The following is a 17,905-nucleotide window of genomic DNA, read 5'->3' as shown; positions in this document are numbered from 1 at the left end:
AATATTCATATTTCAAACCCATCTTCAAACCCTTTTTAAAAAAAGCTTCCGCATTATTTAACCTAAAAACATCTTCTTTAAAAGAGCCGAACGATACTTTCTCATAGACGATCGGGCAAACTCGCATACGACTCGACTCACCCCGAGGCGGATCGTATCATGTGCTTTCTTGTTTGCCACCATAATAGCTTCAAACTCGAAATTTGTTTGACTTCGTCTCAAATTCTTTGACGAAGAAGATCCACGATATAGGTCTCTCCCTAAATAGTCATTGGACTATTGTTTTCTTGAAAGTCTTGATTCCGTCCCTCGACTTGATGAACTTTGCTCTCTTTCGATTCTTGCTCGATGATCTCGCTTTTCTTGGATAGGCTTGATCTTTTGATCGAGCATGCACTCCATCTCTTTCAACAAATATTGAAAATCAAATTCTGAAATTTCTTCTCGCAACATGATTTAGAAACAAAAAAAATAAAAATAGAAAGATGAAATCCTCGCCACAAACCTCACTATTTCACTCAGAAAGAAAATAATGGATGAGCACTCCACTCGTGTTTTCACTCGCTTTTAGGATTTTTCAACTCTCAAATGCTCTGGCACTCTCTAGCCTTTTACTACTCAAGCTTACTCTCGTAACCTTGTAGTTTGTTTCTCTTGACTCGTCTTGGTGCTTTGGGGTCGGCTTCAAAATCGGTTACAAGGGATAAGATGTTAGGGTGTACGGGAAGGCTAAAAGAAAAATTTTCTTTGGTGTAGTGTGGCGTTTTGGAGATGGGGGGTTAAAAATTGGTGAAAAGAATAATTGACGATCGGAACAAAATATAACAAAAGAAAAGAACTTGGTCACTTCTCTCTTCCTTTTTTTAATTTTGATTTTTTTCTTCTTTTTTTTTTATTTTTAATACTTCACAATACCACTATTACAATAGAGAAAAACGAAAATTACAACTTGAAGAAATTTTTTTATTTTTTTAACTCAAAATTTTTTTCACAACAAACCTATTTCGATATTGATACGAACATCGGTGCCTCTCATTTTGCAAGCTCTGATACCAAATGATATGATCCGACTCGGGTGGTTGAGTCGAATTCACTGAGTTGCCCGATCGTAGATGAGAGTCGTTCGTGCCTCGAATTTTTAGTAATAGAAGTAAAAGAATAGAATAGGATAAGCGGAAGGTTTCAAAGAAGGGTAAGTTTAATAATAGGTTCGGCTATGGGTAGTAAAGATGGATGATGGATAGATGGCTTGATTTGGTTAACAAGAAAGAAATTTGAAAGATGGGAATGGAAAACGAACTTAACGTTAAGAAAGATTCAACACTAAATAGTGTCACCCCGATTCCTATATTGTTAAGGTGAAAAAAGTTGAATAAATGGATAGGTGAACGCCACACCAAGATTGGTGATAAGTTCAAACAAGGACAATTGACGCCACTAGCACAAGCTAGATAAGTCTTTCGAAACTTGTACGAGATTGATAGGAAGCAACCTCACAAGAACAATGTTTATTCAATAATTTGGCAAAAGTCCTTTTAGAATGAAATGAGCAAACTATTTATAAGCTATCTTGTAGTAACCAAATGGACAAACTAGCTAGCTTAAAGACTAAGCAAATTCGGTCATGAACTAGCTAGAATGTTCTAGAATGAAAACATTAATTAACTAGTCTTGATTCGGCTGATGGGGATGTGTTTGGACAGCTTCATGTATGAGCTTTAATCACTTGGATGAATGTGAGTCTTTGGTAGCTCAATGGGTTGTCTAGGTGATACGATCCGCCTCGAGGTGAGTTGAGTCGTATACGAGTTTGCCCGATCGTCTACGAGAAAGTATTGTTTGGTTCTTTTAAAGAAGATGTTTTTAGGTTAAATAATGTGGAAGCTTTTTTTAAAAAGGGTTTGAAGATGGGTTTGAAATATGAATATTAAAGGTTCAGTTTTAAAAGAAACAAAAGAATGAAAATAGATTGAAGGTAGTTTAATAAATGATGGTTATGGAAGATGGTGAACTTAAAAGCAAGTAAGAACCAATATTTGGAAATATTGACCCAAGTACTTATACGCTTTCAAGGTGAAAATGAAAATGATAGAACCTCGACCCACTACTTAACAAAGTAGAAACCTCGGTATATGGGTGAAAGCCACACTCGGTTGAGCTATAAGTTCAAAAGAAGAACAAGGTTGACACCAACTAAGAACTAGATAGGCCAACAAGTCTTCAACAAAATATAGGAGAAAAATCCTCTCCAAATAGTTTCATTAACAAAGAAACAATAAAACAAAGTTAAAAAAAACCTCTATACAAATGAAAGAAAACAAATATTTATAGGCACATAGATGACCATTCAAATTCGGCATCTAGGTGTTCACACAATAATAAAAACATTCACACTAATGTATTAAAATAGTTCATAAATTCAGCAGATTCATGCACTAGTTGAATAGACACTTTCTTCCCCCTAAGTGTGGGCATGAATGCTTAGTAATAAAGAAAGGCTTCAAGTGACTTGTATGTGCACCAAAGGTTGCATTCATCTCTTTGGGACGTTCATGCACTTGTATGGAACATGTATCTTCATAATTAAACACTTTAATGGCTTGTAGGTTCATAAATGGCAGCATGAACCTAGTAAATTCGTTCTCCCCTTTGTGCATGCACTTAATTCCTTCCTTTGGATGTTTTTGAACCCATCCATGCATGTGTAGTAGCTTATAGGTCAATTCAAAGTGTGAACATGTTCAAGGAGCTCTATGGTCAACATAGAATCTTGGCCAAATAAGTGCCTTGAAAAGTTAGGAGACAGCCATCATACATGCATTTGATCCATTCATGGACTAGCCTTTAATGTCCATACATGCATTCGACACATGCATGAATTTGTAGAAACCTTGCATCTAGCCGTACATGCACCAGCATTTAATACTTCTTCATTCATGAGTGCGGAATGCCCAAAAGAGATGTTTCTTCATCCATATATTGTGCCGTTCTTGATCATTGTATCTACAAAAAAAAATCAAATTATGAGACATCATGTGAACACATTAATGTCATGCATTAAATCGGCTAAAATGTGAACATAATTAAAATATGTAATAACTATGACATATTAAAACAAATATTAATACAAGTCAAATTTGATGCTTAAATAATTATGTTCAGATTTTATTTAATGAATTAAAGTCTAAAACCGAGTTTGAGCTAAAATGAGCTAAGCTTTAGCCCTTAAGCTAAAGTTGAGCTGAGATTATACTCCTAAGCTGAAGTTCAGCTAAGGTTTAGCTCGTGAGCTGAATATAAGCTAGGAGTGAGCTCGGTTTAGCTCAGACAAGTTGGATTGAGCTCGAATAAGCTGGATTTGAGCTGGACGGAGGTCGTGGAGCTAGAAACGAGCTGGGATTAACTTACCAACATGTCAATGCTCGGCTTGACAAACTTGTTCAATAAAGTTCACGGAGCGTGCTCGTATCAGCACAAGCCGATCTTTGTGTACACAAAGTTATTCATCGATGAAGTGTAATATCCCGAATTAGGGCCTAATCGGAATAGTGGTTTCGTGACCACAAATTCGAGATAGAAATAATTATTTTATGATTATTTTGAGGTCTATGATATGTTTGCATGATTGTTGATACGATCCGCCTCGGAAGAGTCGAGTCGTATTAGTGTGACCGATCGTCGACAAGAAGTTATGTTAGGTTTAATTAAAAGGTCAGATAAGAGAAAGAAGGATATTGGTTTTTGTTCGAATTGGAATAGGTAAGAAGAATTGAAAGTTCGGGTTTAGGGTCCGAATACGTATAGATGAATGATTTGGTTCAATTAGGTAAGGGGGAATTGAAAGGTAAGAACGAAATGGTATTATGAAATGGTACGAATGGAATGGTCGGTTTAGGTACAATTGGTAATGGAGAAATGGGGTTGAACAAAAAGTGCAAACAAGAACCAATATCGATTTGGTATCGACTTGTTGTTTATAAGCTCTTTTAGTTCAGTTTGGGTTTGGTAAAGGAAAACCTCGACCCACTATCTAACGAGATAGGAACCTCGGTATGTTTGAACACCACACTACGAGTAGTGATAAGTTCAGTTTCGACAAAGAACAACGGTTGACACAACTAGAATGCTAGGAAGCCAATCGAATCTTTGAACGAAATTTGAGAAAAGTTTTGCCTCACAATTTTGGCAGCATAACATTAACAAAGTCCAAAAAGTTTTTTTTTACAAAGGAAAATAACAAGTATTTATAGCCTAAAGACTAGCTAACCGAATGGACACTTTACATACTTAATAATTAAGTAAAAGTCTCATGAATGCATCTTGAAAATTCTAGAAAGAAGTCCTTTGATGTTCATGACCAGATTCAGCTATGGTGGAGATGTCTTGAAGATTCTTCATGCTTAAGGAAATGAATCATGAATGAGAGACTCCCTTGGACATTAGCTAGGTTCGGCCAACTTGAGTAATTGAGGCAATCAATTCATGTTGTTTGGTGAAAAGTTGGGAATTAATTGAGGAGACTTCATGAGCCAAATTAAGTGTGAATGATGATTCTTGAAGAGTCCATAGGTGTGAACACTTTGAATTGAAAGGCCATGCCATGTGAACATAATGTGAACGGGGTTTTAAGGTTCATGGAGGGAGATGTTTGGCCACATGTATGAAGTAATGGGAAGCCTCCTTTTAGCCGAATAGTCACTTGGAAAAATGAAGGAGTAGCACACCATACATGAATGGAAACATTCATGAACCTTGAACACATTGAATGTGGCCATACATGTACTTAGCCGAACATGCACCTAGGAGATTCAAAGCCCTTAACCGTCCATGCACCTCCAAAAAGACATGTTGCTTCATGCTCCATGTGTCCATTGAGTTTCTACAAGAAAATGTGAACAGAATTAATTTAAGCTAATGTGAACACAACAAACATTAAATTCGGTTATGACAATTTAATTAACATCAATAAACACTTTTAAGACATATTTAATAAAACTAATGTGAACTAAATTTAATATGTGGTTTATTAATTAACTAATTAATGAACTTATTAAATAAAAATTTAATAGCAGTCAAATGAATTCAAAGTAGTCTTCATGAGCTAGAATTCAACTCATGAACTAAAAACCGAGCTGGACTTGGACTCATGAGCTAGTAGTGAGTTGGATCCGAGCTGGGGAACTGGAAGTGAGCTGGTGGTGAGCTCGATGAGCTGAGCTGGACTTGCAGGTAGTTGCATGGTGAGTTCAAGGAGCTGGAATCAGCTCTCTCGGAGTGTCCTAATATCGTTTCATTCCAAAGTTTAGCTACAAAAGCTGTGATAGACTCTTTAAACTTCTTGGCTCGAGCTCGAGTGACAGGACCTTGTGGTAGCACCATAGAATCCTTGCTTGAATTAGCTGAACCATGGGGTGTGATCGCATCATTCCCCCCTCTTCAAAACGACTTGTCCTCAAGTCAAAATCTGCATTAAAAGGGGTTAAATCTGAAAAATTAAAAGTAGCGCTGACATTATAATCTCCTGGCAAATCAATTTTATAAGAATTTTCATTTATTCGCTCTAAACTTAAAAAGGACCGTCTCCGTGAGGCAGTAGCTTAGATTTTCGTTGGGTCAGAAAACGCTCCTTGCGCATATGAATCCAAACCCATTCTCTGGGTTCAAAAACTACTTGTTTTCGGCCTTTGTTCGCATTACGCACATAGGACTCAGTCCTAGCCTCGATATTGGCCCGCACCTTGCTATGTAAATCCTTGACAAAATCTGCCTTTTTCTTCGCATTTGCATGGACAAACTGGTTAGTAGGTAAAGGCAATAAATCTAATGGGGTCAAGGGATTAAAACCGTAAACAAGTTCAAATGGGGAGAATTTAGTCACAGAATGGACAGAACGATTATACGCAAACTCAATATGGGGTAGACAATCCTCCCACGTCTTCAAATTCTTCCGAACGATGGCCCGAAGCAAAGTAGAGAGAACTCTATTGACAACTTCCGTTTGGCCATTGGTTTGGGGGTGGCAGGTGGTCGAAAACAGAAGTTTGGTCCCTAATTTACCCCACAATGACCTTCAAAAGTGGCTTAAAAATTTTGCATCTCGGTCCGAAACGATTGTACGAGGAATACCATGTAGTCTAACGATATCCCTGAAAAGCAAGTTCGCAACATGAACGGCATCATCAGTCTTAGTACAGGCAATAAAATGAGACATTTTTGAAAATCTATCAACAACAACGAAAATAGAATCCTTCCCCATTTTTGTGCGCAGAAGTCCGAGAACAAAGTCCATGGAGATGTCAATCCACGATGCTTCAGGAATGGGCAATGGTGTGTACAAGCCATGGGGTTGAACCTTTGATTTAGCCTTTTTGCAGGCTATACACCTTTCGTAAACTCGTTCCACGTCTTTTCGCATCCGCGACCAATAAAAATGTTCATGGAGAGTGGCAAGCATCTTATTGACTCTGAAGTGTCCCATAAGCCCGCCACTATTTACCTCATGCACTAATAGGTCTCGAACAGATCCACAAGGAATGCATAAGTTACCTTTTCAGAAAAGATAGCCCTCGTACCTATAAAAATTTTCAAAAGGACCTTTCTCACAAGAAACAAATATCTCTCCAAAATCGGAATCGTTTACATAGGAATCTTTTAATAATGCAAAACCAAGAATCTTAGAATCCAAATATGATAACAGAGTATACCTTCTTGAGAGTGCATCAGCCACGATATTATCTTTACCTTTCTTATATTTGATGACATACGGAAACGACTCAAGGTATTCAACCCACTTCGCGTGGCGTCGATTCAACTTATGTTGGCCTTTCATGTGCTTCAAGGCTTCGTGATCGGAGTGAATAACGAATTCCTTAGGCCACAAGTAATGTTGCCATGTCTCAAAGGCTTGTATGAGCGTGTACATCTCTTTATCATACACTGGATAGTTGAGTACGGATCCATTGAGTTTTTCACTAAAGTAAGCCACAGGACGTCCATGTTGTGTCAACACGGCCCCAATTCCAATGCCTGAAGCATCGCACTCGATCTCAAAAGTCTTCGAGAAATCTGGAAGGGCAAGCAAAGGAGCGTTAGTGAGACAATCTTTGATTTTTATAAATGATTTCTCTTGTTCATCATTCCAAATAAAACAAGAATTTTTCTTAATAACACTCGTAAGTGGAGCAGCAATAGTGCTAAAATTCAAAACGAATAATCGGTAGAAACTTGCTAGGCCATGGAAACTTCAAACTTGCGTAACGCTCGTAGGCCTTAGCCAATCTCGTATGGCCTTAATCTTCTCTTGGTCTACCTCGAGACCATCCGTACTAACTACAAATCCTAGAAAAATAGTTTTGTTAGAACAAAAAGAACATTTCTTTAAATTAGCATATAAGGTCTCTTTTCGCAAAACTTCTAAAACAGATTTGAGATGACTTACATGTTCTTCCATAGATTTGCTGTAAATCAATATATCGTCGAAATATACCACACAAAACTTACAGATGAAAGGCCTTAAGACATGGTTCATTAGTCTCATGAACGTACTTGGAGCGTTGGTAAGGCCAAAAGGCATAACCAACCATTTGTATAGTTCGTGCTTGGTCTTGAATTCCGTTTTCCATTCATCTCCTTCTCGCATCCGAATTTGGCAGTAGCCACTCTTCAAATAGATTTTTGAGAACACTTTGGCCCCACTAAGCTCATCTAACATGTCATCTAAGCGAGGAATGGGATGACGGTATTTGATCGTTATCTTGTTAACGGCTCGGCAATCACGCACATGCGCCATGTTCCGACTTTTTTCGGTACCAATAATACGGGAACAGCATAGGGACTTAGGCTCTCGCGAATGTAGCCTTTTTCCATCAGTTCATTGACTTGTCTTTGCAACACTTTGGTCTCCTCCAGATTGGCTCAGTAAGTAGGTCGATTTGGAATAATCGCTCCTGGCACGAAATCAATTTGATGCTCGATTCCATGAAGTGGTGGAAGACCACTCGGGGCTTCTTCCAGAAAAAACGTCTTGGAAATCCTGCAACAAAGACAAAATAGGAGGGGGTAGGGTATCGGGTAAATCGTTAGTAGAAATTAATGCTTCCTTGTACAAAAGTACAAGAACAGTTCGATTCATCACCAAAGCCTTCCTCACATCACTAACTCTTACGAAAACACTCATTTTCTCGATTTTCTTTTCTTTTTCTTCTTTTTCTTGGATATTTTTCTTGTCACTCTCTTTTGTTTTCTTTTTCTTATTTTTCTCTTCTTTTATTTTCTTACAACTTTCTTTTTCTTTTTCTCTCATTTGCTCTACAGATGCTTTTAGCTTGATTTGGTCTTCATACATTTGTTTAGGAGTCAACGGCACCAACGTCACATTCTTTCCCATAAATTTGAATGTATACCGGTTGGTATACCCGTCGTGTTGAACTCGCCTATCAAATTGCCACGGTCGGCCAAGTAACAAATGCCCCATATGCATCGATACGATGTCACAAAGAACTTCATCCGAATGCTTGTCGATGTTGAAAGAGACAAGTACTTGCTTCGTTACCTTAAGCTCTCCTTCGTCATTGGGCCATTGAAGTTTGTAAGGACTCGGATGCTTAGTTGTGGGCAGTCCAAGCTTTTCAACCATCATCGTACTTGCTACATTGGTACAACTACCTCCATCGATGATAACACTACATACTTTGCCTCCGACTTGACATCGGGTGTGGAAGATGTTCTCTCGTTAGAGATCATTGTCCGCGCCTTGGAGACTTAGACTTCGCTTTACCACTAGTAGTTCTCCTTCCATAGGTTGTTCTAAGTCCTCCTCGACTTCAGAAGTCGATTCAGACTCTCTCTTTTCCTCGTCCTCCATCTCAATCTCGCCATCAGCCCTCAACACCATGGTCCTTCGGTTAGGACATTGACTTGCTATATGGCCCCTTCCGAGGCACTTAAAGCACTTGATGTCCCAATTTTGATTGAAGGACGATTCGGGTGCCTTGCCTTTGTTCACTTCGGTGGTAGGCTTGTTGGTTTTCGGAGGAGCCGTGAACTCCTTTCCTCGGGAATTGGAAACACCTTTACTCGTTCCTTGGCCCCATTTGAGAGTGTTGGAAATGGTAAATCCTCGACTCGGTCCCTTTCGTTTGAGTTGCTTTTCTACCTTGATGGTCATAAGGACCATGTCAACCACTTCAAGGTAGTGTTGCAATTCAACAACATTGGCAATATCGTGGTTTAAACCAGCCAAGAATAGTGCCATTGTTGCTTTAGGGTCTTCTTGCACGTCCGTGCGAATCATTGCGATTTCCATCTCTTTAAAGTAGTCCTCAACTTTTGGTCCCTTGCGTTAGATTTTGGAGTTTTTGGTGTAACTCCCGGTGGTAATATGTGGGAATAAAGCGTCGTCTCATGGTCGCCTTCATTTCGGCCCATGTGGAAATAGGACGTTCTCTGTTACGCCTTTGGCTAGTAGTTAATTGATCCCCACCAAATCATGGCGTAGTCCGAGAACTCTATCGCCGCTAGTTTCACCTTCTTGTTCTCAGAATAGTTGTGACACTCGAACACCAACTCTATCTTTTTCTCCCATTCAAGATAGGCCTCCGGATCTGATCTACCTTGAAATGGTGGAATAGACAATTTAATGTTCTTGAGATCATCATCTTCGCGTCTTTGATCTCGTTGTCGATGTTGCCTACGTCGATCACTAGCATTAGATTCTTGATCACTTTCAAGTTCACTAAGGTCGTTTGCTTCATCATCTTGAAACCTTCATCTTCCCCGATTTTGATTTGGCCTCTCCCGCCTTTGTCTAGCCGCCTCGGGAGTTCTTTCACGTTGGCCAATTGTTTCAACTTGGAATAATCGATCTTCGATTGGGTTGAGCCTTTGATCTAGAAGTCACTCCATTTCTCGTAATAAGGCTTGCAAATTTAAGTCAAGGATGTTGCAAACGGGTTGTCTTGCTGGACGGTCTTCCATATTGTGATCTGACTCTTGTGACATTTAAACTATAGTCAAATAAACCTCACCACAAAACCTCACAATCACTCAGAAAGGAAAAGAAAGATGATTCACTCACGCTCGTGTTTACGCTCGAGGATAGGCTTTTACCTCCGCTCTATTGCGCTCACAACTCTCGTGCCTTTTACTTCTCGTAACTTTTCTCATGATTTCGTAGCAGATTCGTTAAGGCTTAGTCCTTAGTCTAGGTGGTTGACTCAAAAGGGTAACAAGTGTTTGATGTATTCGGTTTAGGGTAGGCTGAAAGAATAGGGAATTGGGTTAAAAGTGTGGCATATTAGGAAGAGTAGAATAGAAGATGGATCGGGAACTATATTAGATCAAAGCTTGACGATCAAATAACAATTGAATTGCATAATTCACTTCTTTTTTTTCGATTTTTTTTTTCAAACTTGTATAATTTTTTTGTACTATATCAGCAAACTAAATACAATAGAAGCACTTTTGTACATGATTTTTTTTCTTCGACTGCGTAGATTTTTGCTTTTATAATAACAACAACAAACCAATCAAAATGAGAAAACTTCGGTATACGAAATTTTTTTTCTATACTCTTTTTTTTCGGGTCCTACTTACTTGCGTACACTTGGACTAGCTCGTGAATGATTTCGTCGCACAAACTTCTCGTTTTAGTAGCTCAATACCAGATGATACGATCCGCCTCAGAAGAGTCGAGTCGTATTAGTGTGCCCGATCGTCGACAAGAAGTTACGTTAGGTTTAATTGAAAGGTCGAATAAGAGAAAGAAGGATATTGGTTTTGGTTCGAATTGGAATAGGTAAGAAGAATTAAAAGTTCGGGTTTAGGGTCTGAATAGGTATAGATGAATGATTTGGTTCAATTAGGTAAGGGGGAATTGAAGGGTAAGAATGAAATGGTACGAATGGAATGGTCGGTTTAGGTACAATTGGTAATGGAGAAATGGGGTTGAACAAAAAGTGCAAGCAAGAACCAATACCGATTTGGTATCGACCCATTGTTTATAAACTCTTTTTATAAGTGCACTTGTTTAAATGAGATAACTGGAAAGTGAGTGTAAAATCAATATGAATGTTAGTTACTCGAAATGAATGACATGATTGAAATATGATTGCTATGATGAAAATTGTGTTACATGTATATGAGAGTTGAGTTAGAGGCCCTACGACTCCTTCCCCCTTACCAAAGTGGTGTTTTATAATGGAAATTCCTGAGATTTATGTTGAATGAGTTTCCAAGTGAGAAACCAAAGAGTTCAATGATGGAATGGTTATAAGCATGATTAGAGATTGAGAATGGGTTGATAAGTACAGACATGAGCAAGAAAGATATCGGATTGACCGAAAGATTGTTTAATTTTGGCAACATCACTGTTAGGAAAAAAGGTTAATTTTGGTAAAACGATCTATCCTGGTATGATATCGAGAAATGTATTGATTAAAATTCCCTTATGAATCAGTTTTCTTAGTAAAGGGAATATTATGGAATTTGGGACAGCAGAAATAGTTAAAGGAATAATGTCCAAAATATGAAATGTCCAAGCATGGTAATTACAGTGAACAGCTTGTGATTGTCTTTATTGAGATATAGTATGAGACTATATGACACTTGAAATATTATTGGGGCTATCTAATCCCTGATGAATTCTTATATTATTAAAATGTTCTTGATCTTAACGTTAGACGAATGTGTTCTCAGTTTGATTGGATTATAATTTGCATGGTTCTGTTTTTCTCTAGTATTTTGTTATATTTCACCTATTGGGAATCAATGAGAAATTGTGTACGGTGCCATGATTCTATTTCTACCGATCATTGCTCTGATTGATTTTATATATATGAGAAGCATATAGTTCCGGTCGTATTTGTTGTCAGTGGTTTGGAATGATGTTATTTTGGATTTCTTTTCTTTGAAAAAAGAAACATCGGGGTCTTTCATATTTTTATGAGTCTAGTTCTCGGTCTTTTGATGAAGTGCTGTAAATGGAATTTCCTTATCATGGATTTTTTTATCTTGGATTTCCTTATTCTAGACTTCTCCATTTCAGATTTCACTATCTTGGGTTTTCTGGATATTTTATCTTTTAACTTGTTGATCATGACTTGCACTTAGAGCATGACCTCCAACTTGTGATTGATGTATATAAAGAACAAGTATGACTATACCTCTGAATTGATCCTGATAATGTGGTGAAATTTCAAGTCCCAATATGTATAGTGGATTTCCTTTCTCAAATAAGTTAATCAGAGTTAATGTATTCAGTTGAGGTATCAGTATTACTTATGTTAATGCATTTGTTATGGTCTTTGATTGGCATGATGAGTGAATTTGGAATGATGCATGTTGAATCGTTCTGTTGACTAGAAGAGAGAATTTCTTGAAATATCAATTACGAATGAATAAGGTTGACTTGATTGTTCAATCTGTATGGAATATATGTCTAGAATTTAATGAGATGTGCATGCTTGAGAATAAGATTTTATTTCTTTACGGGTAAAAAGACGAATAGTCTAATTAAGAAGTGTATGTTTCCTAGAAGAATCGTATGCAATAAGAAGATCTGATATTGATAATGTGAAGATAATTTGGGTATTAAAAAAATGCTGAAATGATCATTGTTTATCTTTGAGTACAGATTCTTGAAATGTTGAAAGTTTAAAGATGTTAGCAAGAATCATCAGAACTATTTTTTCCGTTTGGGAATTAGAATGGAAATAGAAAAGGTTAATATGGATTTTCTTGTCTGGATCATTCTTGTCCTTAAAAGAGGAAAGTGATATGTTGCGTTGTTAAACGTTATGAGATGTGTAAATTATGCTGGTATACCCGAATGTTTGCTCACCAGATTCATAGAATTCCGTGTCTTTATGAATTTTGGATATCATGGAATTTTAATCTCCACTAATCGGATTGAGATCCAAGTTTCATATCATGATTTCTTTGGAAATCCAGAAGAGGTTTGAAATAAAAAGTAGCTGAGGGTTGAATTGACAAATAATTGGACTGTGTGAAACTATAAAGAGTATGAGGTTGAGATGAACTGACTAGTTTTACTATTCCAATCCGAAAAGATTCGAATGCAAATGTATATGTAACATGATGGTATGGATCCGACTTTTGAGTACACGAGCTTTCTGGTAGAGATTAAGTTTCAATAAAAGTATTGTAAAGTGCATACCACTTATGATTTTTGTATGTAAAATTTAAAGAGATAGGTAGTAAAAGTTTAGCCTGAGTGAAATTTCTTTGACATCGATTATAGGATTGAGGAATCCAAGTGAAAAACCAAAACCACTTTTCTGGTGAGATTTTCGAGGACGAAAATCCCTAAAGGGGGGAGAAATGTAACATCCCGATTTTGGGCTTAGTCGAAACAGTGGTTTTGGGACCAAAAATTTGATGAGGAAAATTTCATTTTTATTATATTTTTATGGTCTATGATTTCACGGATTGATTTCGTGAAAATTTCGTTCGAAAATTTTGACGTTTGAGCACTCAATTTAGTAAAAAGGACTAAATTGTAAAAAGTACAAAAGTTAAGTTTTACATGTTAGAGGTGTCTAATTGTCATTAAATTTTAAATGGGAGGTCCTTAAATGACAATTAAACCATTGTATAACTTGTTGGACAAAAATGGCCTTGGTTGGGTAAAATTTGAAAGAATAGTAAAAAGGAAATTTTGGTCATTTAGGGGTAAAATGAATTAAAAGACAAATTTTAAACCCCAAATGTGTCCTTTTCTTCTTGCTACAGCAGAATGTACCAAGAGAAGCCACGGTTAGGGTTTGGCCAAGCTTCCAAGCTTAATAGTAAGTGATTCTGAGCTCCGTTTTTAATGTTCTATGTATTTTTGAAATCCCGGTAACATGATCTGCTCATTTCTACCATTATTTTCAGCTAGGATTTATGTTTAAAAATTTACTCATGAAATTGTGTTAAACAACTTTTGCTAAGAGATTTCACATGAAAACGAGTAAAACGACATAATCGGTAAAAATACCTAATGTTCATAAGTACATGTTAGAGTGAGAATTTGATGTTGCTATAGAATAAAAAAATGATCAGCATGTCATAAAACATAAGAAAATAGGAAGAAGTTTAATTTTTGAACCTTGGGGCAAAAGTACAATATGCAAAAGTTTAGGGTCAAAATGCAAATTTGTAAAAATATAATTTTTAGACCCATATGAATAGTGTGACTAATTAGTAGGCTAAATGTGATATTATCAAGGAAATCGAGATTTGTGCTTAAATCAGGAAAATACAAGGTTATGGACTAGAATAGTAAATTGCCATTTCTAGATCCGAGGTAAGTTCACGTGATTTAATAAGCCTATTATTCATGTTGTTATTGATATACATGAAATATTATTATAATTGTATTGAATTTGATGTTAATAGAAATTTGATGGAATATGATATTTAAAAGAAATGAGTGATTACCGAGAATATGAGATCTTGCATATGATTATCCTGTTTGCATGAGTGGTTTTGCTAAGAGATAGCACAAGTGTGTACTCGAAACTCATGAGTACATGTTTGACCTGTGAAATGAAATGGACTTGTGAAGAGAGTACAAATGAAATAAGTTTTCACGCTCGTGTTTACACTCGATTGGCTTTTTACCTCTGCTTGAATAGTCTCACACGCTCGTGCCTTTTACCACTCAAACTTTCTTTTCTAATTTCGTATTTGGACTCACCAAGGCTTTATTGTAGGCTTAGGGGTTGGTTTCAAATGGTTTAACAAAAGATTATGATGAGGGATTAAGGGTTGGCTAGAAGAAGATGGAAATGGTTTTGAAGTGTGGCATTGCGGTAGGGGGGAATGGTAGAAAACGAATGTACCTAATCAGGATGACAAGGGAAGTATCAATACAAAGAGAATAAAATTTAACACACTTTTTTTTAAATTTTTTTGAATTTTTTTGAATTTTTTTGAATTTTTTTACTTACGAACTAACTTTTGGTGATGCTACTAACGTCGGTACTCTTTATTTTAATAGCTCTGATACCAAATGATACGATCCTCCTCGAGGTGATTCAAGTCATATGCAAGTTTGCCCGATCATCTACGAAGAAGTATCGTTCGATTTGTTCAAAGGATATTTTAAATGAATAACGGCGGAAGCTATGTAAAAAGGGTTCAAAGATGGGTTTATGGATATGAAGTTTATGTAGGTTCGGTTATAGAAAAATAATAAAAGATGGAGATAAATATAGTAATTGGATAACAAACAACGGATGTGAAGTGAATTGATGGTTCGATTTTGGTGAAACGAAAGGATGGAATGGAATGCAATGAAAATGATCTCAAAAACAAACATGAACCAATATTAGAAAATATTAACCCAAATGCTTATAAGTTTTCAAGGTGGTCAAATGGAGAATAGGAGAACCTCGACCCGCTACTTAGCAAAGTAGGAACCTTGGTATAAGGATGAACGCCACACTATTTGATAGTGATAAGTTTAGGATAAGAAGAAGGCAGATTGACGCCACTAGTGACCTAGATAAGCCAACGAGTTCTTCAACGAAATGTGAGAGAAAGAAATCTCACAAATTTCATATAAGTTCAATAATTTTTTAAACTAAGCAAAAAGATCCCTTTACAAAGGCTGATTTCACCTATTTATAGTGCTAAAATAGGCTAACTGAATGGTCACAAACATTCAACTTAATGTGCCAATTAAAAGCTAAAATTTAATTCAAGTCTTTTCACATTCTTGAGCCAAATAACTTCATCCTTGAATTCACTTTAATTTAGCTGAATGAATGACTTTAAGTGCTTGAAAAATGACTCTTGAGTTAGCCTTTGGTCAGCCGAATGGACACCATCTTCTTAATCAGCTTCTTAATGATGTTTGAATGCTTGAAATAACCTTTGAAATGGCAAAAAGGGCTGGTAGTGGGAAAGTTGCTGCCAAAATTAATTTGGATGATAAAATGCTCCTTAAACCTTCTTTAAATTATGTATAAAACATCCCTTGTAGCAGCCACTTCATTTGTAACCAAAACTGACTTAAAATGTCACTTTATTTAATGTGTAACAACCCTTGTAATGTAATGGGTATGACTTGAAAAGACTCCTGCAATAAATACATTAAAATGAGCTTATTAAACACATGTAAACACTTATTAAACATAACACACATTAATACTTAGCTTAGGTAAATGAACTATGCATCAATTATTCCAACAACTAGTTAATTAAAGAAACATCATTAAATAAACTTAACTCATGCATCAATAAATAATCCTAGGAACTAGATTAATTAAGAGCAACACTTATTAAATGAAGTTCAACAAAAAACACTTATTAATTAAACTAAGATGAGTTGAATAAATGTCCAGCAACTCATTTATTAAACTAAGATGCTTAAATACATGGTTTAAAATGAAAACTAAATGAACAAGTGAGTACTTAATGCAAGACTTAATTTAATGATGCAGACTTATACTAACATGGGAGTTACATAATGCATGACTTTATTAAATGCAGAACACATAATGCATGTCATAATTAAAATATATAGATCAATAATGCATGACATTAACTAAAGATGCATTTAATTAAACAAGACATAATTAAAGACTAAAGTATTGAGCTGGATTGAGCTCAAATGAACTAAATTTGAACTGGACAGAGCTCGTGGAGCTGTAAACAAACTGGATCAGCTTGCCAGCAATGCAAGGTGATACGAACCGCCTCGGGGAGAGTCGAGTCGTATGCTGAGTTGCCCGATCGTCTACGAGAAAGTATCGTGTAATTCACTTTTGAAATGAAGTTGATGGGAAAATAGGACGGAAGCTATGTATAATGGTTCTATGATGGTTTATGGATAAGAATAATATGTATAGGTTCGGCTAAATTGGAAGGGAAAGTGAAAGAAGTAAATAGATGATGGATATGGAAGAAAAGGGTTCTTAAAAGCAAGCACGAACCAATATTAGAAAATATCGACCCAAATGCTGATAGGCTTTCAAGGTGGAGGATGAAAGTGATAAACCTCGACCCGCTACTTAGCAAAGTAGGAACCTCGGTATGGGTGAACGCCACACTATTTGATAGTGATAAGTTCAGGATAGTGAAAAACAGGGTTGACGCCACTAGGCTTCCTAGATAAGCCAACGAAGTCCTCAACAAAATATGAGAGAAAGAAATCTCACAAATTCCATGAAAGTTTAACAAAGTTTCATTAAGTGAAAAGTCTAACCTCTTACAAATGAAATAACATATATTTATAGCCTAAATAAAAGTAGTTGAATGGACAAGCTTAGAAGCTAAGAAATTCGGCCATAAACACCTAGATAATTCTAGAAGAAAAATCATGAATATCAATGAATGTGCAGCCCTTTAATGTTCCATCATCCCCCTTGGCCGAATGAAGCTTTAATGCACCTTGAATACTTGAATGGTTAGCTTGAAAATGCATGGATCATGCATGAAACGTCCCAATGTATGTTCCTCCATAAATTCGGTCCATGAACCTTCAAAACATGAACATTAAATAGCCCCTACTTGCATGAACGTCTCCAGTACATGTACTCCCTTAAATGCCGTCCATTGAACCTCGATTCTACATGCACCTCTTCATACATTGCACCAAGCCCTACATGAACTTGCATTAATTTCCTTCCATGCATGCATGTGTACTGTCCAAAGGGATTGGATCTTCTAGATACATTCATGCATGAATCTTCATCATTCATGTAACCGAATGTGCATTTGAACCCAAACATTCATGTATTTTGTGCATTCATGTATTTGACAAATACATGAACTTGTAAACACCTTGAATCTGGTCATACATGCACCTAATTAAATGTTGTTCATTCATGCATGTGGGATGTCCAAAAGAGATGTTTCTTCAAGCATTCATTTGCCGTCCATGAGCATTGTACCTACA

Source organism: Gossypium arboreum, chromosome 9 (assembly GCF_025698485.1).
Source record: "Gossypium arboreum isolate Shixiya-1 chromosome 9, ASM2569848v2, whole genome shotgun sequence".
In the NCBI taxonomy this organism is placed as follows: Eukaryota; Viridiplantae; Streptophyta; class Magnoliopsida; order Malvales; family Malvaceae; genus Gossypium; species Gossypium arboreum.
This window is presented reverse-complemented; position numbering follows the sequence as displayed.